The following is a 9,816-nucleotide window of genomic DNA, read 5'->3' on the forward strand; positions in this document are numbered from 1 at the left end:
AAAAGAGGACTGACACTCTCACTTTCAATGATTTGAACCTCTCCTGTGAGGTCAGATTTAGATTCCGATGCTTCACTTCAGGTTTACTGTATCCCTTGGACCTTCTCATTGACAATGAAACACAGAAATAGCATCGGAATTATATTCAAAAGGCACAATGCCGACTTAAGTACAAGAGGACTGACACTCTCACTCTCTATGATTTGAACCTCTCCTGTGAGTCCAGTTTTAGATTCCGTTGCTTCACTTCAGGTTTACTGTATCCCTTGGACCTTCTTGTTGATGATAAAACACGGAAATCGCATCCGAATTTAATACAAATGGCACAATGCCGTCTTAAGTAAAAGAGGACTGACACTCTAACATTCTATGATTTGATCCTCTCCTGCGAATCCAGTTTTGGATTCCGATGCTTCACTTCAGGTTTACTGTATCCCTTGGACCTTCTTATTGACAATGAAACACAGAAATAGCATCGGAATTAAATTCAAAAGGCACAATGCCGACTTAAGTACAAGAGGACTGACACTCTAACTTTCTTTGATTTGAACCTCTCCTGTGAGTCCAGTTTTAGATTGCGATGCTTCACTTCAGGTGTACTGAATCCCAAGGACCTTCTTATTGACGATGAAACACAGAGTTTGCATCCGAATTTAATACAAATGGCACAATGCCGATTTAAGTACAAGAGGACTGGCACACTAACTTTCTATGATTTGAACCTCTCCTGTGAGTCCAGTTCTAGATTCCGATGCTTTACTTCAGGTTAACTGTATCCCTTGGACCTTCTTATTGACGATGACACACAGAAATTGCATCCGAATTTAATACGAAAGGCACAATGGCGACTTAAGTACAAGAGGACTGACACTCTCACTTTCTATTATTTGAACCTCTCCTGTGAGTCCAGTTTTAGATTCCGATGCTTCACTTCAGGTTTACTGTATCCCTTGGACGTTCTTATTGACGATGAAACACAGAAATTGCATCGGAATTAAATTCAAAAGGCACAGGGCCGACCTAAGTAGAAGAGGACTAACACTCTCACTTTCTATGATTTGAACCTCTCCTGTGAGTCCAGTTTTAGATTCCGAAGCTTCACTTCAGGTTTACTGTATACCTTGCAGCTTCTTATTGACGATGAAACACAGAAATTGCATCGGAAATTAATTCAAAAGGTACAATGCCGACTTAAGTACAAGAGGACTAACACTCTCACTTTCTATTATTTGAACCTCTCCTGTGAGTCCAGTTTTAGATTCCGATGCTTCACTTCAGGTTTACTGTATCCCTTGGACGTTCTTATTGACGATGAAACACAGAAATTGCATCGGAATTAAATTCAAAAGGCACAGTGCCGACCTAAGTAGAAGAGGACTAACACTCTCACTTTCTATGATTTGAACCTCTCCTGTGAGTCCAGTTTTAGATTCCGATGCTTCACTTCAGGTTTACTGTATCCCTTGGACCTTCTAATTGACGATGAAACACAGAAATTGCATCCGAATTTATTACAAAAATCACAATGGCGGCTTAAGTACAAGAGGACTGACACTCCCACTTTCTATGATTTGAACATCTGCTGTGAGTCCAGTTCTAGATTCAGATGCTTTACTTCAGGTTTACTGTATCCCTTTGACCTTCATATTGACGATGAAACACAGATATAGCATCGGAATTAAATTTAAAACGCACAATGCCGACTTAAGTAAAAGAGGACTGACACTCTCACTTTCTATGATTTGAATCTCTCCTGTGAGTCCAGTTTTAGATTCCGATGCTTCACTTCAGGTTTACTGTATCCCTTGGACCTTCTTATTGACGATGAAACACAGAAATAGCATCGGAATTAAATTCAAAAGGCACAATGGCGACTTAAGTACAAGAGGACTGACACTCTTACTTTTCATGATTTGAACCTCTCCTATGAGTCCAGTTTTAGATTCCGATGCTTCACTTCAGGTTTACTGTATCCCTTGGACCTTCTTATTGACGATGAAACACAGAGTTTGCATCCGAATTTAATACAAAAGGCACAATGCCGACTTAAGTACAAGAGGACTGACACTTTAACTTTCTATGATTTGAACCTCTCCTGAGAGTCCAGTTTTAGATTCCGATGCTTTACTTCAGGTTTACTGTATCCCTTTGCCCTTCTTATTGACGATGAAAACAGAAATTGCATCCGAATTTAATACAAATGGCACAATGGCGACATAAGTACAAGAGGACTGACACTCCCACTTTCTAAGATTTGAACCTCTCCTGTGAGTCCAGTTTTGGATTCCGATGCTTCACCTCAGGTTTACGGTATCCCTTGGACCTTCATATTGACGATGAAACACAGAAATTTCATCCGAATTTAATACAAAAGGCACAATGGCGACTTAAGTACAAGCGGACTGACACTCTCACTTTCCATGATTTGAACCTTTCCTGTGAGTCCAGTTTTAGATTCCGATGCTTCACTTCAGGTTTACTGTATCCCTTGGACCTTGCTATTGACGATGAAACACAGAAATTGCATTGGAATTAAATTCAAAAGGCACAATACCGACTTAAGTACAAGAGGACTGACACACTCACTTTCTATGATTTGAACCTCTCCTGTGAGTCCAGTTTTAGATTCCGATGCTTCACTTCAGGTTTACTGTATCCCTTGGACCCTCTTATTGACGATGAAACACAGAGTTTGCATCCGAATTTAATACAAAAGGCACAATACCGACTTAAGTACAAGAGGACTGACACTCTAACTTTCTATGATTTGAACCTCACCTGTGAGTCCAGTTTTGGATTCCGATGCTTCACTTCAGGTTTACTGTATCCCTTGGACCTTCTTATTGACGATGAAACACAGAAATTGCATCCAAATTTAATACAAAAGGCACAATGGCGATCTAAGTACAAGAGGACTGACACTCTCACTTTCTATGATTTGAACCTCTCCTGTGAGTCCAGTTTTGGATTCCGATGCTTCACTTCAGGTTTACTGTATCCCTTGGACCATCTTATTGACGATGAAACACAGAAATTGCATCCGAATTTAATACAAAAGGCACAATGGCGATCTAAGTACAAGAGGACTGACACTCTCACTTTCTATGATTTGAACCTCTCCTGTGAGTCCAGTTTTAGATTCCGATGCTTCACTTCAGGTTTACTGTATCCCTTCGACCTTCTTATTGACGATGAAACACAGAAAGTGCATTCGAATTTAATACAAATGGCACAATGTCGACTTAAGTACAAGAGGACTAACACTCTCACTTTCTATGATTTGAACCTCTCCTGTGAGTCCAGTTTTAGATTCCGATGCTTCACTTCAGGTTTGCTGTATCCCTTGGACCTTCTTATTGACAATGAAACACAGAAAAAGCATCGGAATTAAATTCAAAAGGCACAATGCCGACTTAAGTACAAGAGGACTGACATTCTAACTTTCTATGATTTGAACCTCTCCTAAGAGTCCTGTTTAAATTCTGATGCTTCACTTAAGGTTTACTGTATCCCTTGGACCTTCTTATTGACGATGAAACACAGAGTTTGCATTCGAATTTAATACAAAGGGCACAATGCCGACTTAAGTACAAGAGGACTGACACTGTAACTTTCTATGATTTGAACGTTTCCTGTGAGTCCAGTTTTAGATTCCGATGCTTCACGTCAGGTTTACTGTATCCCTTGGACCTTCTCTTTGACGATGAAACACAGAACTTGCATCCGAATTTAAAACAAATGGCACAATGCCGACTTAAGTACAAGAGGACTGACACTCTCACTTTCTATGATTTGAACCTCTCCTGTGAGTCCAGTTTTAGATTCCGATGCTTCACTTCAGGTTTACTGTATCCCTCGGACCTTCTAATTGACGATGAAATACAGAATTTGCATCCGAATTTAATAGAAAAGGTTCAATGCCGACTTAAGTACAAGAGGACTGACACTCTAACTTTCTATGATTTGAACCTCTCCTGTGAGTCCAGTTTTAGATTCTGATGCTTCACTTCAGGTTTACTGCATCCTTGGACCTTCTTATTGACGATGAAACACAGAAATTGCATCGGAATTAAATGCAAAAGGCACAATGCCGATTTAAGTACAAGAGGACTGACACTTTCACTTTCTATGATTTGAATCTCTCCTGTGAGTCCAGTTTTAGATTCCGATGCTTCACTTCAGGTTTACTGTATACCTTGGACCTTCTTATTGACGATAAAACACGGAAATCGCATCCGAATTTAATACAAATGGTACAATGCCGACTTAAGTTCAAGAGGACTGACAATCACACGTTCTATGATTTGAACCTCTCCTGTGAGCCCGGTTTTAAATTCCGATGCTTCACTTCAGGTTTACTGTATACCTTGCACCTTCTTATTGACGATGAAACATAGAAATTGCATTGGAATTTAATACAAAAGGCACAATGACGACTAAAGTAGAAGAGGACTGACACTCTAACTTTCTATGATTTGAAACTCTCCTGTGAGTCCAGTTTTAGATTCCGATGCTTCACTTCAGGTTTACTGTATCCCTTGGACCTTCTTATTGACGATGAAACACAGAAATTGCATCGGAATGTAATACAAATGGCACAATGACGACTTAAGTACAAGAGGACTGACACTCTCACTTTCTATGATTTGAACCTCTCCTGTGAGTCCAGTTTTAGATTCCGATGCTTCACTTCAGGTTTACGGTATACCTTGCTGCTTCTTATTTACGATGAAACACAGAAATTCCATCCGATTTTAATACAAAAGGCACAATGCCGACTTAAGTACAAGAGGACTGACAGTCTAACTTTCTATGATTTGAACCTCTCCTGTGAGTCCAGTTTTAGATTCCGATGCTTCACTTCAGGTTTACTGTATACCTTTGACCTTCTTATTGACGATGAAACACAGAAATTTCATCCGAATTTAATACAAATGGCACAATGCCGACTTAATCACTTTATATGATTTGAACCTCACCTCTGAGTCCAGGTTTAGATTCCGATGCTTCACCTCAGGTTTACTGTATCCCTTGGACCTTCTTATTGACGATGAAACACAGAAATTGCATCCGAATTTAATACAAATGGCGCAATGCCGACTTAAGTACAAGAGGACTGACACTCTCACTTTCTATGATTCGAACCTCTCCTGTGAGTACAGTTTTAGATTCCGATGCTTCACTTCAGGTTTACTGTATCCCTTGGACGTTCTTATTGACGATGAAACACAGAAATTGCATTGGAATTAAATTCAAAAGGCACAGTGCGGTGCTAAGTAGTAAAGGATTAACATTCTCACTTTCTATGATTTGAACCTCTCCTGTAAGTCCAGTTTAAGATTCCGAAGCTTCACTTCAGGTTTACTATACACCTTGCAGCTTCATATTGACGATGAAACACAGAAATTGCATCGGAATTTAATTCAAAAGGCACAATGCCGTCTTAAGTACAAGAGGACTAATACTCTCACTTTCTATGATTAGAAACCTCTCCTGTGAGTCCAGTTTTAGATTCCGATGCTTCACTTCAGGTTTACTGTATCCCTCGGACCTTCTAATTGACGATGAAACACAGAGTTTGCATCCGAATTTAATACAAAAGTACAATGCCGACTTAAGTACAGGAGGACTGACCCTCTAACTTTCCATGATTTGAACCTCTCCTGTGAGTCCAGTTTTGGATTCCGATGCTTCACTTCAGGTTTACTGTATCCCTTGGACCTTCTTATTGACAATGAAACACAGAAAAAGCATCGGAATTAAATTCAAAAGGCACAATGCCGACTTAAGTACAAGAGGACTGACATTCTAACTTTCTATGATTTGAACCTCTCCTAAAAGTCCAGTTTTAAATTCTGATGCTTCACTTAAGGTTTACTGTAACCCTTGGACCTTCTTATTGACGATGAAACACAGAACTTGCATCCGAATTTAAAACAAATGGCACAATGCCGACTAAAGTACAAGAGGACTGATACTCTCACTCTCTATAATTCGAACGTTCTCCTGTGAGGTCAGATTTAGATTCCGATGCTTCACTTCAGGTTTACTGTATACCTTGCACCTTCTTATTGACGATGAAACACAGAAATTGCATCGGAATGAAATTCAAAAGGCACAATGCCGTCTTAAGTACAAGAGGACTGACACTTTCACTTTCTATGATTTGAATCTCTCCTGTGAGTCCAGTTTTAGATTCCGATGCTTCACTTCAGGTTTACTGTATCCCTTGGACCTTCTTATTGACGATAAAACACGGAAATCGCGTCCGAATTTAATACAAACGGTACAATGCCGACTTAAGTACAAGAGGACTGACACTCGCACTTTCTATGATTTCAACCTCTCCTGTGAGACCGGTTTTAAATTCCGATGCTTCACTTCAGGTTTACTGTATACCTTGGACCTTCTTATTGACGATGAAACACAGAAATTGCATCGGAATGTAATACAAATGGCACAATGTCGACTTAAGTACAAGAGGACTGACACTCTCACTTTCTATGATTTGAACCTCTCCTGTGAGTCCAGTTTTAGATTCCGATGCTTCACTTCAGGTTTACTGTATACCTTGCTCCTACTTATTTACGATGAAACACAGAAATTCCATCCGAATTTAATACAAAAGGCACAATGCCGACATAAGTACAAGAGGACTGACAGTCTAACTTTCTATGATTTGAACCTCACCTGTGAGTCCAGTTTTAGATTCCGATGCTTCACTTCAGGTTTACTGTATCCCTTGGACCTTCTTATTGACGATGAAACACAGAAATCGCATCCGAATTTAATACAAACGGTACAATGCCGACTTAAGTACAAGAGGACTGACACTCTCACTTTATATGATTTGAACCTCTCCTCTGAGTCCAGTATTAGATTCCGATGCTTCACCTCAGGTTTACTGTATCCCTTGGACCTTCTTATTGACGATGAAACACAGACATTGCATCCGAATTTAATACAAATGGCGCAATGCCGACTTAAGTACAGGAGGACTGACACTCTCACTTTCTATGATTCGAGTCTCTCCTGTGAGTACCGTTTTAGATTCCGATGCTTCACGTCAGGTTTACTGTATCCCTTGGACGTTCTTATTGACGATGCAACACAGAAATTGCATCGGAATTTAATTCAAAAGGCACAGTGCCGACCTAAGTAGAAGAGGATTAACACACTCACTTTCTATGATTTGAACTTCTCCTGTGAGTCCAGTTTAAGATTCCGAAGCTTCACTTCAGGTTTACTGTATACCTTGCACCTTCTTATTGACGATGAAACACAGAAATTGCATCGGAATGAAATTCAAAAGGCACAATGCCGTCTTAAGTACAAGAGGACTGACACTCTCACTTTCTATGATTTGAACCTCTCCTGTGAGTCCAGTTTTAGATTCTGATGCTTCACTTCAGGTTTACTGTATCCTTGGACCTTCTTATTGACGATGAAACACAGAAATTGCATCCGAATTTAATACAAAAATCACAATGGCGACTTAAGTACAAGAGGACTGACACTCTCACTTTCTATGATTTGAACATCTCCTGTGAGTCCAGTTTTAGATTCCGACGCTTCACTTCTGGTTTACTGTATCCCTTGGACCTTCTTATTGACGATGAAACACAGAAATTGCATCGGAATCAAAGTTCAAAACGCACAATGCCGACTTAAGTAAAAGAGGACCGACACTCTCACTTTCTATGATATGAACCTCTCCTGTGAGTCCAGTTTTAGATTCCATTGCTTCACTTCAGGTTTACTGTATACCTTGGACCTTCTTATTGAGGATGAAACACAGAAATTGCATCGAAATGTAATACAAATGGCACAATGTCGACTTAAGTACAAGAGGACTGACACTCTCACTTTCTATGATTTGAACCTCTCCTGTGAGTCCAGTTTTAGATTCCAATGCTCCACTTCAGGTTTACTGTATACCTTGCTCCTTCTTATTTACGATGAAACACAGAAATTCCATCCGAATTTAGTACAAAAGGCACAATGCCGACTTAAGTACAAGAGGACTGACAGTCTAACTTCCTATGATTTGAACCTCTCCTGTGAGTCCAGTTTTAGATTCCGATGCTTCACTTCAGGTTTACTGTATACCTTTGACCTTCTTATTGACGATGAAACACAGAAATTTCATCCGAATTTAATACAAATGGCACAATGCCAACTTAAGTGCAAGAGGACTGACACTCTCACTTTATATGATTTGAACCTCTCCTCTGAGTCCAGTTTTAGATTCCGATGCTTCACCTCAGGTTTACTGTATCCCTTGGACCTTCTTATTGACGATAAAACACAGAAATTGCATCCGAATTTAATACAAATGGCGCAATGCCGACTTAAGTACAAGAGGACTGACACTCTCACTCTCTATGATTCGAACCTCTCCTGTGAGTACAGTTTTAGATTCCGATGCTTCACTTCAGGTTTACTGTATCCCTTGGACGTTCTTATTGACGATGAAACACAGAAATTGCATCGGAATTAAATTCAAAAGGCACAGTGCCGACCTAAGTAGAAAAGGATTAACACTCTCACTTTCTAGATTTGAACATCTCCTGTGAGTCCAGTTTAAGATTCCGAAGCTTCACTTCAGGTTTACTGTATACCTTGCAGCTTCTTATTGACGATAAAACACAGAAATTGCATCGGAATTTAATTCAAAAGGCACAATGCCGTCTTAAGTACAAGAGGACTGACACTCTCACTTTCTATGATTAGAAACCTCTCCTGTGAGTCCAGTTTTAGATTCCGATGCTTCACTTCAGGTTTACTGTATCCCTCGGACCTTCTAATTGACGATGAAACACTGAGTTTGCATCCGAATTTAATACAAAAGGTACAATGCCGACTTAAGTACAAGAGGACTGACACTCTAACTTTCCATGATTTGAACCTCTCCTGTGAGTCCAGTTTTGGATTCCGATGCTTCACTTCACGTTTACTGTATCCCTTGGACCTTCATATTGACAATGAAACACAGAAAAAGCATCGGAATTAAATTCAAAAGGCACAATGCCCACTTAAGTACAAAAGCACTGACACTCTAACATTCTATGATTTGAACCTCTCCTGTGAGTCCAGTTTTAGATTCTGATGCTTCACTTCAGGTTTACTGTATCCTTGGACCTTCTTATTGACGATGAAACACAGAAATTGCATCCGAATTTAATACAAAATCACAATGGCGACTTAAGTACAAGAGGACTGTCACTCCCACTTTCTATGATTTGAACATCTCCTGTGAGTCCAGTTTTAGATTCCGACGCTTCACTTCTGGTTTACTGTATCCCTTGGACCTTCTTATTGACGATGAAACACAGAAATTGCATCGGAATCATATTCAAATCGCACAATGCCGACTTAAGTAAAAGAGGACTGACACTCTCACTTTCTATGATTTGAACCTCTCCTGTGAGTCCAGTTTTAGATTCCATTGCTTCACTTCAGGTTTACTGTATCCCTTGGACCTTCTAATTGACGATGAAACACAGAAATTGCATCAGAATCAAATTCAAAACGCACAATGCCGTCTTAAGTAAAAGAGGACTGACACTCTCACTTTCTATGATTTGAACCTCTCCTGTGAGTCCAGTTTTAGATTCCATTGCTTCACTTCAGGTTTACTGTATACCTTGCAGCTTTTTATTGACGATAAAACACAGAAATTGCATCCGAAATTAATACAAAAGTCACAATGGTGACTTAAGTACAAGAGGACTGACACTTTCACTTTCTATGATTTGAACCTCTCCTGTGAGTCCAGTTTTAGATTCCGATGCTTCACTTCAGGTTTACTGTATC

The sequence above is a fragment of the Schistocerca serialis genome, unplaced genomic scaffold (genome assembly GCF_023864345.2).
Source record: "Schistocerca serialis cubense isolate TAMUIC-IGC-003099 unplaced genomic scaffold, iqSchSeri2.2 HiC_scaffold_1417, whole genome shotgun sequence".
NCBI lineage: Eukaryota > Metazoa > Arthropoda > Insecta > Orthoptera > Acrididae > Schistocerca > Schistocerca serialis.